Genomic DNA, 23,903 nt, shown 5'->3' on the forward strand with positions numbered 1-23,903 from the left:
ATATATATTTTTTGTATTTGTCGCATTCCTAAGAAAAAAAAAATATTGTAGTAAATTTACCCCCATTGATTCAAACCCCTAACTACTCCTTTAAGTGTGTTCCAGAGCAGTGGTTCGCAACCTTGAGCACCCCCTTTTTACATCTAGCACAATATACCGGTATGTGCTTGTTGTTGGAAAACCAGTCCAAACCAGACATGTCCTCACATCCCCCCAGTGATCTCTCTGGCGCACCCCAAGGATGTCCCCGGACTCCAGATTGAGAACCCCTGTTATTGAGCATGCCAACTTGTAAGGGAGGCAACGTCAGTAAACACAGAGAGAGAGAGGGAGAGAGAGCGGTACAGAGAGAGAGATTGAGAGAGAAAGAAAATAAGATATAAAGGATCTTTAAACGTAGTATTAATCGCCATAAGGGCAATCATTTTCTAGCAGTTAAGAGAAAAATCAAACCTCGGTTCGAAGTGGAGCGGTGAATCTGAGCAGCTATACCCTGTGTGTGTTGCTAAATGCCTAAACTGTAAACTGTAAACTGTGCCTGTGAGTGAGTGGTGAGTGTGCCTGGCCTGCACAAAACAGCGCCCCTCCTTTAACTAGTGTGTTGTGTGTGGCCACTCAAGGTATTGCCAGGCTACGGACACGGCCGGCCAGCCAGCCAGCCAGCCAGCCACCCAGCCACCCAGCCACCCACCCACGGACATACCCACGGACATACCTGTCTATTGGGAGCGCTTTCACCGCTCCAAAAACACAGTAACATTACATAAATACAAATGTTTCCAAGAAGCGGAATGTGGAATAATGATCTTCCACATTCCTGACAGTAACAAGGTAAAAGTACAAATTAAATCAAAAAGAAACTATGGAGCATTTAATAGTGGTTTTTGCCAAGGGGATGAACAATTAGATTAGAATGACGGTTGATTTTACAAGCAAATTAAACATAACTACACCCTGATGGTAACAGAAAAACTTCACCTGCTACAACCTGTCCAAGAGAAGCCAAAATGCTTGTTGCAACCTTCCCAAGGATTTGTGGGTTACAGAAAGCACTCCTTTTGTAATTTTCGTCTCTTTTGTAATCTTATAACAGGTTCTGAAAACGCTGTTCAGGCTGTTATCTTATAGACCGTGACACCAGCAGATAAAACAAAAGCCTCACAATTAAACGGCTCGCGTGACACCACCGTTAGGCCTGTCATAATTATTACATAATCGTCTAATCGCAATTATTTGACATAATCGCAATTCTTTTGTCATAATGTTGAAAAATGTTCATATATTTTCAAACATTTTCAAAAATAGTGGAAACAGCAGATCTACAACTCACAGCGTGTTGCGAGCTTGTAGATCGGATATTTCCACTATCAGTGTTCTTTTTTAAGTATAAAGTTGTCAAGTATGTCAGTCATTTCTTTGTATATTTAGGTTATGTGTCATATCTGCCATGTGCAACTTCAAAGACTAAAGCCAAAAAGAAATGTAATTGTCAACAACAAAAACACAATTAAATCGCTAATCGCAATTATCTGAATGTCAATTAATCCTCATGTAAAATGTCATAATCGTGAAAGCAAATCAAAAACTGTATGATGATGAGACTAGTACAGTAAGGATAATGGACAATGGAAAAGGGATAAACAGGGTCAGTCGGGGTCACGTCAAGCATTAACAGCTGCTGTTTTAGTGGCCCAGTTCTACCAATCGGGTGACGTCGACGACGCCATCCGCGGCCCATGAAGTCAGGTGGCGTTGTGTAACTAAACCGCGTGGCCTTCAGCGCTGCACGTCCACGGCCGCGCAGAGCGCTGGCATTTCAGTGACGCACCACGAGCGGAGCATCTCATCCAACACGTCATGTTCAGTTGCTGTCAATCCTCTGTCACACACAGACACACCAATCACTGTCTCTCACTCTGTCACCACACACTCTGCTTTTCTTATGGTCACTTTCTGTCCCTCTCTCTCTTCTCTCTGTACTTCTCGCTCTTCCTTCGTCTCGTCATTGTGACTCAGTCCTTTGAGCCCAATTTGCACCGGACTGCTACAGCCAGACCACCGACCCTAGTTATGCCAACTTGGGTTTATAAAAACGTTGGCATAACTAGGGTCAGTGTCACGTAACGTAACTGGCTTCAGCTCCACCGGCTGTCTGTCACGTCACATCACACTTTTGGCCCTACTCTTATCTCCGGCACCGTTGCCCCCCCTATCCATGCCAAACTTTGCACACACACACTCCTTGGCTGGCAACCACAACCTCTGCCCCTGATTTCTCACATGCCCCTCTTCTAGCGCCACCATGAGGTTGCATGCGACCTGACGGTCGCTTATCTCCCGAGTCTTACTGGTACTTAGATGCATGAGCATGTCGCTCAAAGAACGTCCCTGATTTTCAACTGAGAAAAACATGTTTTTGCATGAAGTAACTGTTCCATGCAAGGTGCCCTTACCTAATCTCCTGTCTGTGCCAATATAAAAGGTAACTTGTCTCCCATGAATGTAGTAGCATATTTAATTTCAACAATGACCCCTACTTTTGTATCTGAAGAATGTTAGCAAATGGTCCTGGCCACACATTTCTCATGTCTTTTTCTGTATTACCTCAGCTCACCTTGAGCCCCCCCCCCCCCCCCTCCCCTTGCAGTAATGTGTGCCAATTTGTGTGAGTGCATGCCAGAGCAGAGGAAGTGAAGTAGAAGCAGTACAGAGGAGTGAAGTAAAGAGCAGCTGCCTCAGCGTCTGACTGTTGTTGTACCATGAGGAGCAGGGATGGGACGATAAGCGATGTTATCGTTTATCGTGATAAAAATACACTCACGATAATCGTATCGTGGAGATTTCATTTATCGTGATATCGTCCTCCGTCATGCACTGGGTTCAATTCACCTTTTATTTGCTGATTTGCATATCCGGTACCATTTAAACCCAATTGGTAAAAGGTACATATAATACCAGTAAGACTCCCTAATCGGGAGATAAGCGACCGTTGGTCGCTTATCTCCACAAATGGCCAAAAGTTTGTTTTACCAATTATCAAGACATACGGGCAGTTGACAGTTTGCCATGGTTACTCATTGAAGTTGAATCTCCATATATGGAGATAACCTACGCATCACACTAAGTCTGACCTCACCAGCCCATATTTGGGCATGAGCAACTTATGTCTCCATATATGGAGATATGATGACATCACACAGTCCTCAGCCGATGATGTGGCGTGATGTCATACAAACGAGCCCTACAGTATAAAGGGGCAATTCTTGCCAGGAAAGAAGCATTTCTTCGACTCAGACCTTATCGCCAGGGTTGGCTTATAGCAGCTGTCGGTAGGACCATATATGGATTCTGTTAGTGTGGATCTCCTAACAGGGCATCATCTGGGATACAATCCCTTTTATGCCCATATATGGAGATCCCTAACAGAATCCCTTTCATGCCCATATATGGAGATCCCTAACAGAATCCCTTTTATGCCCATATATGGAGATCCCTAACAGCATCCCTTTTATGCCCATATATGGAGATCACTAACAGCTAACAGAATCCCTTTTATGCCCATATATGGAGATCCCTAACAGAATCCCTTTTATGCCCATATATGGAGATCCCTAACAGAATCCCTTTTATGCCCATATATGGAGATCCCTAACAGAATCCCTTTTATGCCCATATATGGAGATCCCTAACAGAATCCCTTTTATGCCCAGTTGGTTGCTAGGGTAAAAAAACATGGTTGCTATGGTAAACAGTTGGTTGCTAGGGTAAACAGTTGGTTGCTAGGGTAAAACCATGGTTGCTAAGGTGGTTGCTAACGTACACTAACAGACCAGCAACAACAGACTGTTGCCACAGCAACGTACACAAAGGTTTGTGTACACATGTGGTGTGATGTCATACTGAAGATATATGACATCACACCGTACACAAACAAAGGTGTGACGTGTGACGTGTGACGGACGGACGGCCGGTGGAGGTTTTGGTAGTAAACTGCTCCCTAACGGTCGCAAATATACGTACTTGATAGTCTTTTTTCTACTCTCTATCCAATGTCTTTGCCAAAAAATAGCAGGTCTACAAGCTCACAACGCGTCGCATTGCGACGCGTTGTGAGCTTGTAGATCTGCTATTTTTTTGCAAATGTTCTGCCCCAGGATAAAGGATTTTGATTATTGCGATAATATCGTAAATCGCGATTTCTTTTGTCACAATAATCGTGATATGACATTTTCATATCGTCCCATCCCTAATGAGGATCAGAGGCAGGAGAACCAATAACAGCAAGACAGCACACCAGAGATAGCCTATTGCCCTAATCATATAGGGCAAGATGCACTCTGCAAGTGCAAAACACAATTTCACCTTCCCTGCTGCTTCCAAGAAGAAACATGCTCTCCATCCAGTGGTGGAAAAAGTACTCAAAATGTTTTACTTAAGAAAAAGGTATCAACACTGCAATAAAGAAATACTCTGTTACAGTTAATTCAAAATGAACTTCTTGAGTAAAGGCCCATTCCCACTGGGCCAGATAAACAGATAAAAAATATCTTTCTTCATCCAAGTGGATGGTAAGATACAGATAAAAAAATATTTGTGACAGATATTTATATATATTTTTTTAATCTGTTTATCTTTAAAGTACAAAAGTATTGGTATCGAAATATACTTAAAGTACCAAAAGTAAAAGTAGTCATTATGCAGAATGTCCTAATTTCACAACTTTTCAAATGTATTTAAATGTATAATAATATTTTGAAGATAGCAAATCTACAAGCTCACAGTGCCCTTGTGAGCTTGTAGATCATCTATTTTCAAATGGCCGAAATGTATATAGGGCTCAAAACATTTTCAAAAAAACATTCCTCAAAAAGCTAAGATTCTGTAAAACTGTAAAAAATCTGTTTCCCAAACAGTGGGTCGCGACCCATTTGTGGGTCGCAGACACTCTTTTATGGGTCTCATAATTTTTGTCTCCTAGATTTAGTTTTTAATTATTATCATTTCAAAATAATTTCAAAAAACATTACCCAAAAGATTTTCTTAATAACTAATAAATAAGTGGTTAATGTATGTTTTATAATAATCCAAATCTACAAGGTAACTAGTAACTAAGGTTTTCAAATAATTAAAGTGGAGTAAAAGTATAATATTAGCCTCTGAGATGTAGTGTAGTAAAAGTAAAAGTATAGAAAATGGGAAATACTCCAGCAAAGTAAAAGAATCTTCAAAATTGTCCTGAAGCACAGTACTTTAGTACATGTACTTTACTCAAGTTACTTTACACCACTGCTGGCAACAGACATGTGCACGAAAACAGATGTGCAAAGTCATGCAAGCAGGCAGGCACACACACACACACACACACACACACACACACACACACACACACACACACACACACACACACACACACACACACACACACACACACACACACACACACACACACACACAGAGAGGCAGAATAATGATCAGCCACAAACAGCAAAAGTAGAACAGGGAGCAGCCGAGGTCACCTATATCTAGAAAGTAAGCTGAAGGTTGAAATGCTAAGAGCCAGCAATGAAAAAAACATTCCTCAAAAAGCTAAGATTCTGTAAAACACTGTTTCCCAAACAGTGGGTCGCGACCCATTTGTGGGTCGCAGACACTCTTTTATGGCTCTCTTAATGTTTGTCTTAGTTTTAGTTTTTAAATATTATCATTTCAAAATAATTTCAAAAAACATTACCCAAAAGATTTTCTTAATAACTAATAAATACAATAAAAATCTACGAAATTCCATAAATTAGAAAAGAAATGTTTAAGAAGATAAAAGAATTGCCGATCTACAAGCTCACAACGTGGCGCAAAGCGCACGTTGTGAGCTTGTAGATCTGCTATTTTCACTAGTTTGGGTCCTGGGCAAACGTCTATTTTCTCTTTTCTCTTTTGGGTCACAGGCAGTAGTGAGCAGGACACAGTGGAAGCAAGGCAGGCAAGTAGAGGTCTTCCGACATCAGATTAACCAATATATTGCATTTTTAAACCGTATCAAGATCTATGGCTAAGGATGCCAATAGGGTAGATTATTGTTCTCTTGACAGTCAGCTGAATCCAGCCTAGGCTGATTACTACGAGCATGCATGCACGCACATGCGCGTGTGCACACAGTGCACACACAAATTTCCCGACACCACGTGCAGAGGAAAGCAAATACACATCCCCCAATACAAACACACACAGCCCTTTTATAAACACAGCACAAATCCTCTTAGATTATCCATTTGTAACTCTGAGAATACAAATGAAACATTTGTACACGCCTAGAGGTAAATAGAGTTTTTTGCTGTGTACGTACCTACGTACGTACACACACACACACACACACACACACACACACACACACTATATCTCTGAGTGAAGCAGCTTTGAGCTGTGCAGCTGGGCACTAGGGATGTGACGATATGAAAATTTCATATCACGGTTATTGTGACGATTTACGATATTATCGCCATAATCAACAAAAAGACTGTATCAAGTACATATATTATAAGTACCTTTTACCAATTATAGAGGGTTTAAGTGGCACCGGATATGCAGCTCGGCAAATAAAAAGTGAATTGATCCCTGTGCCTGACGGAGGACGATATCACGATAAATTAAATCTCCACGATAAGATTATCGTGAGTGTTTTTTATCACAATAATATCGCTTATATTGTTCCATCCCTACTGGGCACCACATGGTCATTTCTCTGCGTAACAACACAGACAGAACAACGCACGGATCCGCCCCAGGGCCTGCATCACAGCTGTTTACTGGACCCAGAGGAGCAGCGTTCACTTTGATTTTCCTGGAATTACATTTTGTGAAAACATTTATCATAGCACTGCTCCAGTATATGAAGACTGCTATTGGAAGGCCTAAAGATAGAAGAAAAATCTAATAAAGCATAGGATTTGTTTAGTCTTTTGCAGTGCAGTTGCATGGCTTAGTAGTCTGACAGGAAATGGGCAGGAAGAGATGGGGAGTGACACGCAGCGAAGGTCGTGGGGATTGGGAGTCAAACCCGCGACGCGGTGTCAGGCTGCTAGGTGCCTGGACTGCTACACTATACTGTTGCATGGCATTTCTAAATTAGTTTACAAAGTCAAGTGAGTTTGTAGATCAACTTTTTTCGGTGCAAGACACACGGTGCGCGATAGGGATGGAAATCGGAATCGGCCAATATTAAAAATCGGCAGGTATGATATCAAACCGGACGAACATAAATACCAGTTTTATGCCAATTGTGTCTATGGCACTGCACAGCATGATGCTCTGGTCCTGTGACTAAAGTAAACATTAGCAAGTAGCAGCCACTCAGTCTACTTAGTGGCAGCCTACATAATACAGATGGTGCTGATTACCTTTGCAATGTAAGGATATATTCCATAATCCTGTGTCAATGTCGTCACCAAAAAAAAAGGTAAAAAAAAGCATGCGTCACCTGCTTTCCTCCTGCCTAGTCCAGACGGTCATATTAGACTGGATATTGTCTGCGATTTGGGATATTGTACTATTGTGATTGATTTGGCATTAGTGTTCTTCTAGCTTATTGGTACTCAAATTGAAGTATGCCTTGTAGGCCTACTTGGCCTGAAAAAAAAGGGTATTGGAGCAACCCTATTTTCTAGTTCTTAGGTAAAGAAATCGGTATCGGTTTTGGCAGGTCAGACCTTCATAAAACCGGTGGATCGGTATCAGCCAAGAATTTTGCAATCGGTCCATCTCTAGTGCGCGACTTAATATAAATCAGGCTTTACTGTTTCTATCTTGAGCAGCCTGTGGCATGTAAAACATGCTAAACACATGGGCCACGACAGCCGTTATTAGGCTATTATTGTGCACAGTAAAATACTTAGTGTGTTCATTCACCTCTGAGACCCCCCCGGGGACCATCAGAGTTAAATGAACGCTGAGAACTTTGCAGTAGAATCTCCTTGGCACCTGTTCCCTGCCGCAGCCAGATTGGAGCCTGATGGGTTTGTTGCAAAGTTTGTTTGCTACTGCCTGGGCCTTTATAAAAGAGGAACACAGACAGAATGAAGGAGGGAGAAGAGAAGGACAAGGAACCGACGTCTGGAAGAAAACAACACATAACACCAGCAGCCATGGAGATGTAGAGAGGTGCCAAGGTTCTTGCTTGTTTTCTCACTGCATCTCTCTCTCGCGCTCTCTCTCTCTCTCTCTCTCTCTCTCTCTCTCTCTCTCTCCCCCCATTTATCGCTCTCTCTGAGGCGTAGATCACCATGACTCACTGAAAAAACAACCCAGTTTGAAAAATAAATAAATCAAAGAAGCCTGTATTCTCTCTCCTGGTCACATTGAGGACCCCCTCCACTCTTCTAGCCCTCCAGTGCTCAGTTAGACCTCCTCAGTCTCACTCACCTCACCTCCTCCCCGGAACAATTTTCTCTCCGTTCTCATAAAATTCCCTATTATCTCCCTCCTATCGTGATGTCAGCTCCTCTCGGACAGCTTCTTTTTCTCTCTGCAGAGGATTTTTTTGTTCTCAAACGTGCCTCTATTTTCAAGTACCGACTGAGTTCCTCTCGCCGCCGCTCAGACGCCAGGCTCTCTTGTGAAAAAAAAAACAGATCCGACCCTAGACCGTTTCAATAACCATTTTATATACTGCCTGCTTGAGTACAACATATGGGGATATGTGTATGTGCAAACACACAGGCCAAGTCCAGACATAAACTGTATATTGGCTGCAGTGCACACTAATGTTGAGTTTCCATATACAGGACTACAGCAGTCCAGCACCCCCACCGCACCGCACCGTATGGCCTCACACAGCCTCGCGCGGCCCAGGCCAGCACCCAAAATACCTCCTGTTTCCATAGCTCAATAGTAGCCCCTGTCACATCCAAAGCAATGCGTAGCAGGCAGAGACTGCCTAACAATGTAATGCCGACAAGTGGCCAATTATCCTGTACAGACACTAATGCAAATCACCTGTGCGTGTGCGTGTCCTGTGCAAATGGACCCTCACAGATCTGTAAAACCCAGAGTGTAAAAGTGGAACCCAATGGATGTTGTTAATAACTGTTTATTAACAGCAAATGTTAACAAATCACAGCAAAACCAGTCCAAAATATATATATAAATATGAACAAAAATCACAGCAAAATATATACGTGTCCTTAAGTCCTGGGATAGAGAAAATACAGTCCTCACTTTAGTCTACCGAAAAAACACATCATGACCAGTGCCAATCAGTAGCAAGCAGAGTTACACGTCGCCGGGTTGGCCCTAGTTGGCCCTGGTTGGCCTGCCCTCACACCACCCAGGGAGTGGGGCCAAGATTGCCCCCCTTTTAGGCCCCACTTCACTGAGCTCCCTTTGGCAGACGGCGCAAGCAGGCGGTGTGGTGTGGGGAATGGCATGTGGAAACCAAGGGGTTAACTTAAGTTCCCTGCTGTTCCTATTAAAGGCCCAGGACCTTGGGTGGCGTCAATACATTATTCTGTAATCTCAATAGGGTTGCAAAATTTCCCGGTTTTACGGTTTGATGCGGTTTTATGAAATCTTGACAGTCTCGTCAGCCAAACCGTGTCACGTGACATGTGCGTTGAGAACAACTCCACTGCGTCACATCTCCGCTCCCCATCTTTAGGTACTGCGTGGCGAAAATAGCAGATCTACAAGCTTACAACGCGTAGCGCCATTGGCGTGTTGTAAGCTTGTAGATCTGATATTTTCGACGCGTGGCCCCATCCTATGACGAAGTATACAATCGGTTGTAACATGTGTAGTCTGCCAGTGAAAAATATTTCACCAGAGGTTTTAGCTACTCCACACCGCCCTCCAAAATTCCATTGACAATAGAAAATTCCATTTTGCCTTTCATAGCGATGTCATTGCCAGTGACATAGGATAGCGTTAAGGAGAACTCCTGACGTTTGGACCAGAGCTATACAAATACTATGTGCTGTGTTTCAAACACGTGAGTGTCATATGTTAGTCCGAGTGTGTGAATGTATGACGGCCGGGCTACACCTAGCCGTTTTGTGCCGGTCAGTGCGTATGCGTGCGCAACTGCACATGCCGGGCGTGCGCGCGTATGCGCGTTTTGGATAGATCCAATGTATATCAAGCCGGCTACACCAGGCTCACGGATAGCGCGAACCACGGATACGCATGCTGCAAAAATAGGATCGGTTCTATTTTTTACATACGCATATGCGTTTTGGTCTCCCGCACATATACCCCCTCCTTGGTGTAGCCAGGGGCTTTTCGCACGCGTTTTCTGGTGTAGTCCGGCCGTGAGAGTGCAGCATGAAAGTGCATGGATAATTTCTTTAACACAGTATATACTGTAGAGATGTACAAAGGACATTACTCCATCGCTTCGATTCAGTTCACTGTGTTGTAGCATATAGGCACACAGGCCATGCAAGTGTACACAACACACAGTACACTAACATGAACAGATAAACACAAGCATGGACCAACATAAACACACACACACACACACACACACACACACACACACACACACACACACACACACACACACACACACACACACACACACACACCAGCCTCACCGTTAGCTTTTCTGCACAATGCATGATAAAATGTATACTTCAATAATGAACAATGAGCTAAAACATTGACATGTTATGTTTTGGTATGAATTGTTAATACAGTCGGTCTGCTACTGTTGTTGACCACTGAGCAGGTTGGCAGGATTAATGTGGAACCATTAAAAGGTAATACCATTAAATCAGTATCTACGTTGATTACGCGTGTCATCACATTCCCACTGAGGGGGCACGGCCCCCCCCCCCCCCCCCCCCCCCCCACCCCCACCCACACAGTTATTTTTATCGTTTTTCATTTGCATACTTTTGTCATGGTGATTCGAATTAACCTAAGTGACAGATTATGTTTTAGCTCATGGCGCGAATACTAAAGCTATCTCTGAGCTGACAGGTCTCTGATAAAATGTGTTTATTAGGCAGCATGACTCCCAGAGGGAACTCGGACTGTCTACGGCAGTGGTGTAAAGTACTGAGTACTGTACTCAAATACACATACATTTACTTCTACTCCACTACATCTCGAGTCCAAATATTATAATTTTCTGCAAAAAATATTTGAAAACTTCAGTTACTAGTTACTTTGAAGAAATGGGGTGAGATTATGTGAGTGAGCCATCGTCATCCTCAGATTACTGTATACTCTAAATAATTACAGATTGTAGACGGTTTGAATACTCAGAAGTCAGAATGGGTATCAGGCTCAAACAAATCAGTCAGCTCTGTAGTGACTATTTCAAACAAACATTTAGCCACTCGGTTTTTGACAATGAATAAATATGGTAACTGAATGTTCAAACCAAAGAACTGCTGTTGGGTGATAAATGGGAACCATTTATTAACTCTCACAGAAAACACAGAAAACTTTTTGTTAATGCAGAATAATTAAAGAAAGGTAAGAACCATGTGAGATCCCTCCGTGCCCATATCATGCCATCAAACCACTGGCCTGTTTCCCCTTATCAGCGTGCTGATTGTTATGGCACAATTACCAAACCAGAGGAACCACAGTTCATCACTGTCTCCGCCTGGCCGAAAGGCATGGGGCGAAACTATGTTTTGCACCCTGTCTGTCCGTCCGACCGCGTGTCCATCTGCGTGTCCGTCCACGTGTCTGTCCGTCCATCTCTGGCACCGTTGGCACAATGGCAGCGAAACTGTGCACGCACACTCCCTGGGTGCCAGAGCAGAACCTCTGGCCCAGATTTTCCACATGGGCCTGTTATAGCGCCACCAGGTGCTCGGGGACTGCTCCTACCGATTTTATCTCTTTTTTATATCTCTATAGTGATTAAATGAAACAGGATTGCAGATCACAACGAATCACGATGTGCTGTGAGCTTGTAGATCGGCTATTTTTATTATTTTGCATACACTGATTTATCTGGAGCTTAAGTGGTTACTATTTACATAATCTATGCATGAGGCAAACCTGTTGCCAAAAACTCATTGAGATGAAACACTCGACCCACACCAACTAACATATTTTCTTCTCTCATGGACAAACATTCTGGATTACATAACAGTGTGTTGTAACACAGACACTGTCCAGAACATTCCTCCCTAGCTCCTTAAACACTTAACATCCCTCGCATTAAACTCACAACTCTTAAAAGACACTCATTTTGTGATGAGCTGCACACATTCTCGTGACACTTGGCCACACATTCAAAGCCCAAATTAGGAGGCTTTCCCGCACATGAGTGGTCTCCGAGCACCTTAATGCAGTAGTTCTCAACCTGTGGGTCGAGAGACCCCCAGGGGGGTCCCCAGATGATTAACTTAATTTGAAACATTGTTTTCTCACTCAACAGTAAACAAACCAACATAAGGTTTAAGTGTATAGATCTGCACATTTCTTAAAGGGGGAGTTCAGTCAAATAAAGATGATAACAAGGGTATTCCCAGTTTGTCACACAACAGAGTAATGTATTATTAACCAACAGACAAAATTTGAATGATGAAAAAATCTAAATTTTTGAAAAATTATGTTTAAAAAATGTGTGAAATCCAATACATATTTTTCTGGCCTTTCTGCCAAGGGCTGTAGGGGCGTGGCCCATGTACAGCATGAAGCCACACCCACTCATGGAAGTATCTGCTTCCGTTTTCAGGGGTGTTAAAAAAGTACTTTTACTCAAAAAAGTAACTAAGTACATTTACTCAAGTACTCTAATTAAGTATCATTTTGAGGTACTTTGACTTGAGTAGGCTATATATTTATTTCCAAATAAAAAATAAATAAAAGAAAAAAGCTCACAATGTGTCAAGCTTGTAGATCTGCTATTTTCAAAATATTTGATGCATTTGAAAACTTTTGCAGTAGTAGTGATACTTTTACTCAAGTAAAATATCACTCCTCAGTGTTTCCGTCATCACAGGACGTGCAGACACACACGCGCGCGCGCACACACACACACACACACACACACGGACCTAATGGAGCTACTGAGAGGGAATGCTAGCAGGCTAGCAGCAGCTAAACACGCACTTATTGCACTCGCGTGCGTGTGCGTGTGGTGGTGGGGGCGGTGGGGGCGGTGAGGGGGGGGGCGGCGGCCGGGGGGGGGGGGTTGGTGGGGAGAGAGCACTGCAGGAGCAGCAGCAACAACAACAGTGGACATTAGCGACCAGGCTAGCAGGAAGAAGGGATGAATCTGCCTAGTAACTGATCTCATAGGCTTTCAGTAGCCTATCAAAAGTAATTAATTAATAGCTATCACCGTGATGCGCAGTTTTGCGCACCACGGTGACAAGCATTAAAATATGACACCCCAGTTATGATTAAAAAACGTAAAGCAGTCTTATATCACAATGCTGCAATATAAAGTTCCAATTTTTTTAACAGTGGTTCAGAAATAGTCATTCTACTTGAAAAATGTTTCTATAAAGAAATAGCTTAATTCCCTGAACAGGGCCTTTAAGTGACAATTTAAGCCTCTAAAATGTAATACCTTGCCAAATTGTCAAATATTAGAGGCAGAAATTGTGAAAATAGCCGAGGCGTTGTGAGCATGTAGATCTGCTATTCTCACAATAGAACCATGTTATACAAAATGTAATGCCTCAACTCTTAGTGCTCGCAGGATGTGGGGTCCGAGGTTCAAATATGAGTATGTTGGGGGTCGCGGCCTGAAAAGGTTGAGAACCACTGTCTTAATGCAGAAAAGCTCCAGCTGCAACAGAGATTCTTTTGCTCCCAGGTTAGCAAACCCTTTCGAGTGCCCAAATGCACGCACGCTTAGGAATATGAATGGAGTTTGGGCAATGCATTGTCTATAAATAGGGTGCTGTGTGGACGTGTGGGAACAGACGGGGCATTGTGTTAGCCAGCCCTATCTGCGGCGGGCCCCGGGCCATCGGGCAGACGAGTGAGCGAACCCCGCACACACACACACACACACACACACACACACACACACACTGAGGCACAGACACAGACCTATAAGGACTCTACACGGTACGTAGAGGAACCTCACACAGTAGCCAAGAGGCAGCCCTGGGGAAGTCTGAGTTAGGCCTCTCAACTTTTTGCTTTAGAAACAACACACTATACAAAGGAGGTATCAGCTGGGCCGCAAAGTGATGCAAAACTGTTCAAATGAGGCTGTCCGTTTGCCTTTGCCTCTTTATCTATATCGCTCTGTCTGCAATTATGTCCACAAGAGGGTGCTAAAGCAACTCTGCACACCTCTGTCTTGTTTTCAATCTGTGCTTTCACACAATTATGATCAGATATGCACCAAAGTCCGGATATTCACAACTTAATGTCAGAGTGTGCAGCTTGACAGCTCCGATAAATAATGATTACTCAGAAAACGACATGAAACCATGGAAAAGGATCACCAAGCAAATCTTAACCTTTTTGCAGCTGACCGCTGTCCATGGTGCTATATCATGTACATAGTGGCACACACAGCAACATTTGCATTAATTTAAATCTGAACCTTAACTGTACCTATAAGGGTCTGTTTTACGTAAAATTAAAACTGAGTAAAGCTCCTTTATTGGAACCTTTATTTGTTCGCTGAGAATATATGCCACACCAGAATGTCATTGCACATATTAAAACCTCTTGAATCTTGAATAATGGGATTTTGCAGCGATGCATTATTTTCACTTGTTGTTTGACTTGTTAAAGTTGTTACTAAAGTGTTACTAACTGCCCACCGACAGTAAGTGGGATGTGAGAGTGGTAGATAATATATACACACAAAGATACAATGGTTAACTCATACAGTGCCCCGGGCCACAAGTGGCCGCTAGAGTGCCAGAAATCTCTCTATAGACCTTCGCTCTAGCTTCCGTCGACACTGTCCCGAGTGCCTTGGGATTTCACTCCAGCCAATGCTATGTGGGACGAGAGGAGAAACTAGCTGACACGTAGCCAAAATGCTAACCCCTTTAGAAGCCCGATCTAAAGCTATTTCAGTAGCAAAAAACTTTCTCTTTGGGTCTGGGAACACAATCCGGAGAAAATCCTCTCTAAAGATGTGATTTATTATTGGAGTGGGCGGCGCGATGCACCATACACGGCCATACACGGACTACGGCCCGTGTATGGCCGAGTGTTGGCCCGGACCATGGATGGACGTTTAGACCGGGGCTTCGTTGAGGCCTCCGATTAAATAATTAATTTTATTAAATGTCCCGGACTACTTCGGGATAGGCACCCCGGAATGAGACATGAGACAACTTGCAATAAACATTTAAAATGATACGAACTTTCTGTGTGGAGTTTGCATGTTCACCCCGTGTCCCCTTAGTGTAGGTACCCTCACGAAAAACAATTCAGTAATCCTGGACTCTATACTGCCAACCCCTGGACAGCCGGGGCGCCTGATGGAGGGGAAAGGAACTGGTTGGAATAACGTGTTCCTTCCACGCGCTACATCCAACCGGGGAACCTCCCCCCTGTCAGGTGAAAAGACGTGGCTTGGACTCCTCATGCATAGAAGGAAGCATGAGGTCAGTCCGTTGCTCTCCCCAGGTTGGCAGGTTGTAGTGCGGTGCCCAGGATTACATTACAATTGACACTGCGTGAAAAGATAGGTTACAAAAATCGTGGGATACAACGGGAAAAAAACTCTGTTTCCTTCTTTGCCAACTTTGTCATATGTGCAAGTTGGTCAAATATCACATGATCAAAGCAGTTCCCCTCCCATTCTCAAACTGTTTATTATTATGATTGTGCTCTATTAGTCAGACTGTTATATCCGTCTGTTGCATAAGCTAGGTCAGTTATTTCTATCGCTTGACATTCTCTGCAGTGTGTTTAATGATAACTTTCTTACAGGTATTTCCAGGCACATTTTGTCGCTGTGTCCCAAAATGGTTCACACACGGCATGTTTTTCCTCTTTTGGCCTCTCGAAAGACTGGACACCGCCACTGTGCTAATTCCCGCTAAATGAAGTGGAAACCTTCACTCCGCACAGTAAACAAACACTAAAGAGGCAATTACACCCACAGACCAAAGCATCATTGGGTTAACACCATCAACACCATAACGCCATCAGCACCCTCACACAGTCCTGGGGGACATATTAAATTACTTGGCATTTGAAAATGTCAAACACTAGACTAGCTGGTCAAAACGTCTGCGTTCACTACGAAGAACGCCAAAATAACAGTGCAAATAACCATGGCCCGGATGGCTGGCTCATCCGTCTGGGCACCTAGGCTGTTAATCCAGCCGGACAGCGGGTTGCGGGTTCGAGTCCAGATCCCGACGACCTCTGTTGCGTGTCAGAATACTGTTCATCTATCAATAAAGGCAGAAAAGGCCCCACAAATATCTTGTAACTCTACTCTTCGTAGTATAGTGGAGTAGTAGAGAATGCGTTCTACATCTCTGGTCACGGTTTAATCAACATCTGAGTCATCCAAAACAACAGGTCTGCAGAGGATGGTGTATGTACCGGTATAGTATGCATTATACACCTCCATCTGCTGTAGGATTCAATAACTTTAGCAAGATTGTACTGCGTAGCACTTACTACACATCTCTTGGGGAGGTCAAATACCTAGTATAGAATACTGCTATTGAGTTATTGCAATAAGATAAAACAAAGGTTTATATCAGTGGAAGAATTCAGACATTTGAGTGGCTAAAGTACAGATGGGGCAAAAATAAGCAAAACTTCCAAATTGACAGTCTGTAATAGCACAATGTTTAATCAAGTGCATGGCTATAATAATATGTGCAGGTTGCTAAATGGTTTCGGAACATCTCATAGGAACAAGTTACAACATCCTCTATCGCCTAGGTGAAATAAAACCATCAGTGCACCTGTTACTTCAAACACTATTCCATGCTACTGTATAGAAATCACCCACCTAGCAAAGGCATATCGACATATAGTCAACACTCAGATGGGTTGGCAAACAAAGCGGGAGTAAATGCTAATATTGGCAGAGCCAATACTGAAGGTGAGAGCATGACTGCGCTTCAGCACGCTTTCCTGGCAGACCCCGAGCGTTTAAGCATCTGTGGAAGTGCTTAGCACATGTTTACGCTTCAGTGAGTAGGACAACGTGTAATATGCAGGAGATGTACAGTAAGGCCTTTTAGTCAAGGTGTTATGAAACATCACTCTCATAGCAGATAACGTTTGAAAAACCGGGCGTGTCATGGAAAACCTGGAGTAGCCATACTTAGATAAAGGTATATTTGCATTTTCATGGTCTGTGTCAATGTGGAACCGAGTGTTGTTCTACTTAGTACTTTTGTAACATTTTCCCTCTCATATTTGCTACAATATACTCGCCAAAACACTTGAATATGCACAGACTGTTCCGGTGTTAAGTGAGAAGTGCCTTTGGTGGCCACTTGTTATAGTCAGTGTGAATGGCCTTTAGGCTGCTCAACAGTGCCACTTGGAGGTAGGTCACTAAGGATGGGACAATATGAAAATTTCATCTCACAATTATTGTGACCAAAAAGAAATGGTGATTTACGATATTATCGCGTTAATCAAAATATCCCCATCCCCAACATCCATTATCCTGGGGCGGAACATCTGCCAAAAATAGCAGATCTACAAGCGCACAACGCGTCGCAAAAGAGATTTGGTAGAGAGTGAAAAAAAGAGACTGTATCAAGTATGTTATTTCCAGGTCTGTTTTACACATTATAGAGGGTTTAAGTGGTACCAGATATGCAGCTCAGCAAATAAAGGGTGAATTGATCCCAGTGCATGACTAAGGATAATTTCACAATAAATTGAAATCTCCACGATATGATTATTGTGAGTGTTTTTTTTATCACAATAACCACATCCCTATAGGTCACCCAGCGGTATTGCAGCTGTTGAGGCCATACTCTAAACATAGATAGATAGCTAGATAGAGACAGACATAGAGACATACACACTCTCTGTCAAGCATTGGAGCGCTGAGGCACCGCTCCAAAAACTAGACTTTCTGTTCTCCAAGTCAATGAACGTTCATTAGAAAAGTCACAGCATCTGATAAGCAAACGTGTTCCACAGCTCTACCTATGTTTGAGTTGGCTCTGCCTGTAAATGAAGTCCAGCCCCACGCAGAACTGTCACGGTTAGGCCTGTCACAATTATTTGACTTAATCGCAATTATTTGAAAAATGTTTATACATTCAAACAATAGTGGAATTAGTAGATGTACAAGCTCACAACACGTTGCGATGTTCTTTATTAAAGGAGTAGTTCACCCCCAAAATGACTTTTTTTCTATTGATTAGTCACGCCATGGAGAGTAGAGTTCGTTTCGAAACGGGTCACCATCCGGAATCAATGGGGGTAAATTTACTCGAATCAACTTTTTGTCTTAGGAATGTGACAAAAACCAAAAAATATTATTGAACTCTACTCTCCATGGCGTGACTAATCAATAGAAAAGGGTTAGGTTTTTGGGGTGAACTACTCCTTTAAGTAAAACATGTCAGAGTAATTTCATTGTTTATTTAGGTTATGTATCGTATCTGCCATGTGCAACTTCAAAGCCTAAAAGCCAAACAGAAATGTAATTGTCGATCAACAACAAAAATGTAATTACAATAATTTGAGTGACAATTAATCGTCATGTAAAATGTCATAATCGTGAGTCGTGACAGCCCGGCCTAGTCACAGTTGCTCAGATGCAGTGTACTGTTTTCAGACAACAATGACATTCAGAAAAACAGCATAGCAAAAGAACAAAGACAATATCCAGTGACTGTGCAACAACACAGTAATGGGGTCAGCCCAGTCAATAGCAACACCACAGCAACAAGATGGGCAGCACAAAGACAATTAAACATGTGACCTCATGGGAATCACATTTGGGTCCCAAAACATGCCATAAGTACCAAGCCAAAGTGTACCTCCTGAGTAGAACATAGGGCTAACACTGTTAAGAATGGGTGCATTTCTGTTCCATTTATCTTCCATTTAGCGTCACTATATTGTGTTTTTCCTTTCTAGATCATGATATTGTGATATACAATTGAATTGACTTAATGAATGATAAAACTAGGGGGGAAAAGCAGTAAATATACTCAAAGAATGATCTTTGAAACAACTGAAACTGAGAAAATGTATATGTAAAAGTTCACAATGACAGTTTCCTGCTTGATACACTTCCCTTTAGCATGAGGTCCAATATGCTGATCATAAACAAGATAATTTATTTTGATCTCATGAGCAGATATAGATTATAATAATTCTCCATGTTTATCATGATACAGAATATTTTCCATATCACCCTGCGCTCTGCTGACAACGTACACCCGAGGCACTTGACTTGCTCCTTAGATAAAAATGTCCCTGTATAGTGTTAGTCGTGTTATGTTGCATCCTCATAAATCACAAGATATACATTGCGCTTTCACCTGCTATTTAGTTTGATACTCCTGATAGTCTAGTCCACTGTTTCCCAAACACTGGGACCCATTCGTAAAAAAAAAACAAATATTTTTTTTTAAATCAAAGAAATTCTACAAATTAGGGGAAAGAAAATACATTTAAGTAGTAGTGAAAATAGCAGATCTACAAGCTTGTGGCTTGTAGATTGGCTATTTTCACTAGTTTGGATCCTGGGAGACATTTTTGGGTCTCAAAGCCACTGGTCTAGACCGTCTAGTCATACTCTTTGCTTTATACATACTCTTTGTCAGTGCTTTGCTACTGGACTGTGGACATTTGCTCAAAAGCTCAAACAGAAGCAGGCTGCAACTGAAACGCTCCCAGCCACCACAGTTTAATGATGTCAACATTTTGATCCCCAGGGAGGCTACTAGTACTACAGGCCAGTGTGACCCAACACAAACACCCAGTGAGCTGCTGGCAGCATCAGGCCAGAGGGAAGCCATCCTCATCATCCCGCTCTTTATTTATGGACTGGGACAGATGCATGTGATGTGAATCCAAAAACCCTCCACAATTCAATGGGTCTATATTACACTTACACGTCAGAATCCTGGCTTAATCCAAATTACATTGTCAACACACAGAAGGGGGGTGAAGGAAAAAACTGGATCACCCACAGAACAAAAATAGTCCTGACAGGTGGTGGTGGTGGTGGAGATACACGCACAGTCTAGGTCAACAAAAATAATATCCATTGCCATGACGAATTAATCTTGTCACGAGTCTTGAGTGAGCTTGTTGTGTGGTTGTTTGATTTAACAGATCTATCGTTTGAGTAAGGATTTTGACTTGTGCTCAATGCAGCCTCACTTGACTTGAGAACAACTCTGAACATAACAGTACTTAAAATTTAAGCACATCATTCCACTCGCTTTCAAGATGATATCACAACAGTTGAATGTTAATGTAAAGCGCTATGCTCTCTCACTCCCTCTGTCTGACTCTGTTTGAAGCTGAACATTTACATTATTTTAGAATGTTTGGGGTGGATATTTCATTGCCGGTCTGGGACCATCATTACAGCCGCACTATGCAGTCGACCCAATGCTGATCACTGCTGGTTGCGCAACACAACATCTGTGAAACCTAATTAAGAGAACATTATTGCGTGGGAAAAAGTTGTTGTTATGACTGCTATACAACAATTAAACATGATTGAATTAAAAATAAAGTAAGAGGCAAGTAAGACATGAACCCTCTGTGAGAGCCTCACATACTCATATGGAATGATCCTGGCAATAGCTCGGCCTTGGTAAGAGAATAATATAAGTATGCGTGTAAAATATATTTTGACTCTTTCCACAAATGCTCAATCCTCACAAGCTGTACCTCGTTGTAAAGGTGACCAATCAACTATAAAAATGATATAAAATACAATACCAATTGGTATTTTTAAGTCTCCATTAAATACATTCACAATATTAACGGTAGACTGTCACAGTATAATAGGCAATATACCACTGGTGTACCTTGGGAGTGAAAAAGTAAAGCCATAAAGCCCATTTCTACACTGGATTTTATTTTGTTGGACTGTGTAACCTACCAACTGCCTGGGCAAATGTCAGCCTCACATTATGGACACGACACACAGCTACTATAGGGGAACACCCACTGGCATTTCCAATATATAAAGGCTACTATATGAGTAGTACTTGATACTGCTATGTGTGTGTGTGTGTGTGTGTGTGTGTGTGTGTGTGTGTGTGTGTGTGTGTGTGTGTGTGTGTGTGTGTGTGTGTGTGTGTGTGTGTGTGTGTGTGTGTGTGTGTCCATATCTCAACTTACATTTAAGAGCAAATGTGTAGGGGTGTGTGTGTGTGTGTGTGTGTGTGTGTGTGTGTGTGTGTGTGTGTGTGTGTGTGTGTGTGTGTGTGTGTGTGTGTGTGTGTGTGTGTTTGTGTGTGTGTGTTATCGGTAGCCTAGGGTTTCTCCACTTCACGCAGAGAGAGGGAGAGAGAGGAGGGAGAGAGAGAGACAGACAGACAGACAGAGAGAGAGAGAGACACACACACAGAGAGACAGACAGAAAGACACAGAGAGAGAGGGAAGAGAGAGTGAGAGAGAGGGGAGAAGAGAGAGAGGGAGGGAGAGAGAGACAGAGACAGAGAGACAGAGAGAGCGAAGAGAGAGACAGAGAGAGGAGAGAGAGAGGGAGGGAGGGAGGGAGGGAGGGAGGGAGAGAGAGCAGGGGGGCACTAAAGCAATCAAATCAAACATCAGAGCGATGAAACACATACTGGACGCCACAACAAACCAGAGCCAATAGAACAGGAGACCATGGGAGCCATCAGCACCACAACAGACACACCCCCGTTTGACATTGACACACATTAACCGCTGGCGGTGGTGCGCGCGCCGCTAAACGAGTCGCGCCGACACTTTGGCCACCCAAAGCCTTTTCCCTCTCTAAAACCCCCCGACAGCAAAAACAGAGACAAAGCAACGTCTCGTCTTATTGCAAGATGCCTTCTTTGACCATCAGAATTGTCGTCACAGTAGCAGCCTAGCCTACAACAAATGAGGCCGACATATCTTTGTTTTTGGAACACACCGCAATAAAAGATAGCGGGCCGGACGGTACGGTGAAGGTCTCGTCTCGGGATATAATCGTAGTGGTAACCAGTCCAGGTCGCTCGACCCAGTTCACACTCGCTCTCATTTCTTTTCCACCAACTGCTAGGTGGATGGGGCTCGGTGGATGGGGATCATGGGGCCGGGCGGTTCTTGTATTCTTTCTTGTATTTGTTTTACTGAGGATAAGGTTAGACATAACTAAGTTAAGATTAGGCATAGGGTTAGGTTTTGCCACCGTTTAGACAGTGAGGAGGACTACGGTTAGGTTTAAGTTTAAGTCTGTTTAACCGCTTTAATGCGAGGTTATTTTTAGGCAGTGGTTCTCAAAGTGGATTGCAGTGACTCTCTAGGTCACTTTTTGTTTTTATGGGGGTCTAAATTGACCCGTACGAGTCTGTAACTTTGACAGTGTAGGCCTACAGATGGAACCAAATGCACCCTCCATAAGTAGGCTACACTGTCAAAGTTAAGGAGAAACCTTCAAATTTCAGCGTTTGTGAACCACTGCATTTAGGAATAGCAGGGGGCGGATAGACGCGCGAGGCGAGTGTGATTTGGGGCGAGCGTTCTGGTATTCATCATAATGATGATGATGGGGGAAGGTAGACCCATAGGGGGCGGACAGAGGTTTCAGGTTCATGTATGACGGTCTCAAGAAAGAGGCGTCAATAATTTGGTATGGCAAGATAGAGGGCGTGCGTGCAAGACACCAGTCATGTTGCCATACCTTAGCTTTTTCTGAACTGACGCAGCTGGTCTCAAGTTCACGTCGTCCCAAGTGTCAGTAGCCTATTCTATTCACCCTTGGTCAAAGAAAAGCGCTGTGATTCCACGCTGAGAGGAGCTGTCACGTCTGGGAGGCGACTGACGGACAACTGGGAACAAAGACCACAGGCCATTGATGCCACATGTGCGCGTCAATAATGTCTCTCACACACAAATAGGCAACCTAGAACCTACCACACACAAACACACCGTATCCTATATGTAAAAACTCAAACCGACACGCACAAAGACAAAGCCTTTGTCTAGCTGTTTTATTTTACAAACTATTTTTTTCCCCGAAATGCAGCTGTTTTGTTTTTAATCAAAGGTAGGCTATAAACAATGACTGGACCTAAATCTTTGCATATGAGAGGTTCATCCTGCACCCGTAAATAGGCTACTGTCAAAAACGTTGATGATTTGATTTTGGACTCAAAATCACCCAGTTGTGAAATGACAACGTTTTCCGTTATTTCGTTGCAGCATGCATGGCTCCTGCAGAATGAACAATGAAAAACAACGAATTGTCGACTCCCCGACTTTATACCATGCTTTATACAGTCGATGTTTTATAGGCTATTCCTAAAATAGGCTGTGTGCAGACTTTAACGTGCGCACCGTCTAAACGTGCAAACAACAAGAACAATAATAAATGTCAACTCACCCTCCTTCAGTCAACAGCTGAACAATCTCGTTTTCTTTCAGAGGAAAAACGGGGGGAAAAACTTCTACGTGATGAGAGCTTTTTTTTTTCTCCTCCTCGTCTTAATAATTTTCCTTTCCAACAACCTGCCCCGCAGCTCCTATATATCCCGCTTTCCCACGTTTGTTCAGATCCTCTCCAGTCTCCAATTTCCACTTGTTTTTTCTCCTTTCTCCAGCAGGAGGAAATTTCTTTAAAAGAATATGGAGCGTTCAATCAAACCCGGGGAGATGAGATGGACCAACTGAGTTTCAGGAGGGAGGACTGGAGGAGGGCGATAAAAAGTTGTTAGGAAGCCTCAAGCCTTTGTTGAGAATTAAAATTCCCAGAAACCTACGTATTACTACTTTGGTTAGAAACGGTCGACGAAGTGTGTTCAGTTGGTTGGTGGTCGAAACGTCTG

General features: G+C 43.0%; 1 protein-coding gene across 6 annotated transcripts in view; it reads right to left on the reverse strand.

The window, feature by feature from the left end:
• The window catches only part of ndrg2 (NDRG family member 2), a 51,279-nt gene extending 27,606 nt beyond the window's left edge, over positions 1-23,673 (reverse strand). The window contains exon 1 of one of the 6 annotated variants that reach the window (XM_080742097.1): positions 23,462-23,673. The gene's annotated coding sequence lies outside the window, so the exon portion shown is untranslated. Of the gene's footprint in view, positions 1-7,391; positions 7,602-7,899; positions 8,089-8,412; positions 8,511-8,985; positions 9,198-23,461 lie in introns of those variants that run through there. The other 5 variants (XM_080742098.1, XM_080742101.1, XM_080742100.1 and 2 more) reach the window with 5 other exon arrangements.
• Positions 23,674-23,903: the final 230 nt, after the last annotated feature.

Source organism: Nannobrachium achirus (assembly GCF_963921795.1).
Source record: "Nannobrachium achirus genome assembly, chromosome: 14".
In the NCBI taxonomy this organism is placed as follows: domain Eukaryota; kingdom Metazoa; phylum Chordata; class Actinopteri; order Myctophiformes; family Myctophidae; genus Nannobrachium; species Nannobrachium achirus.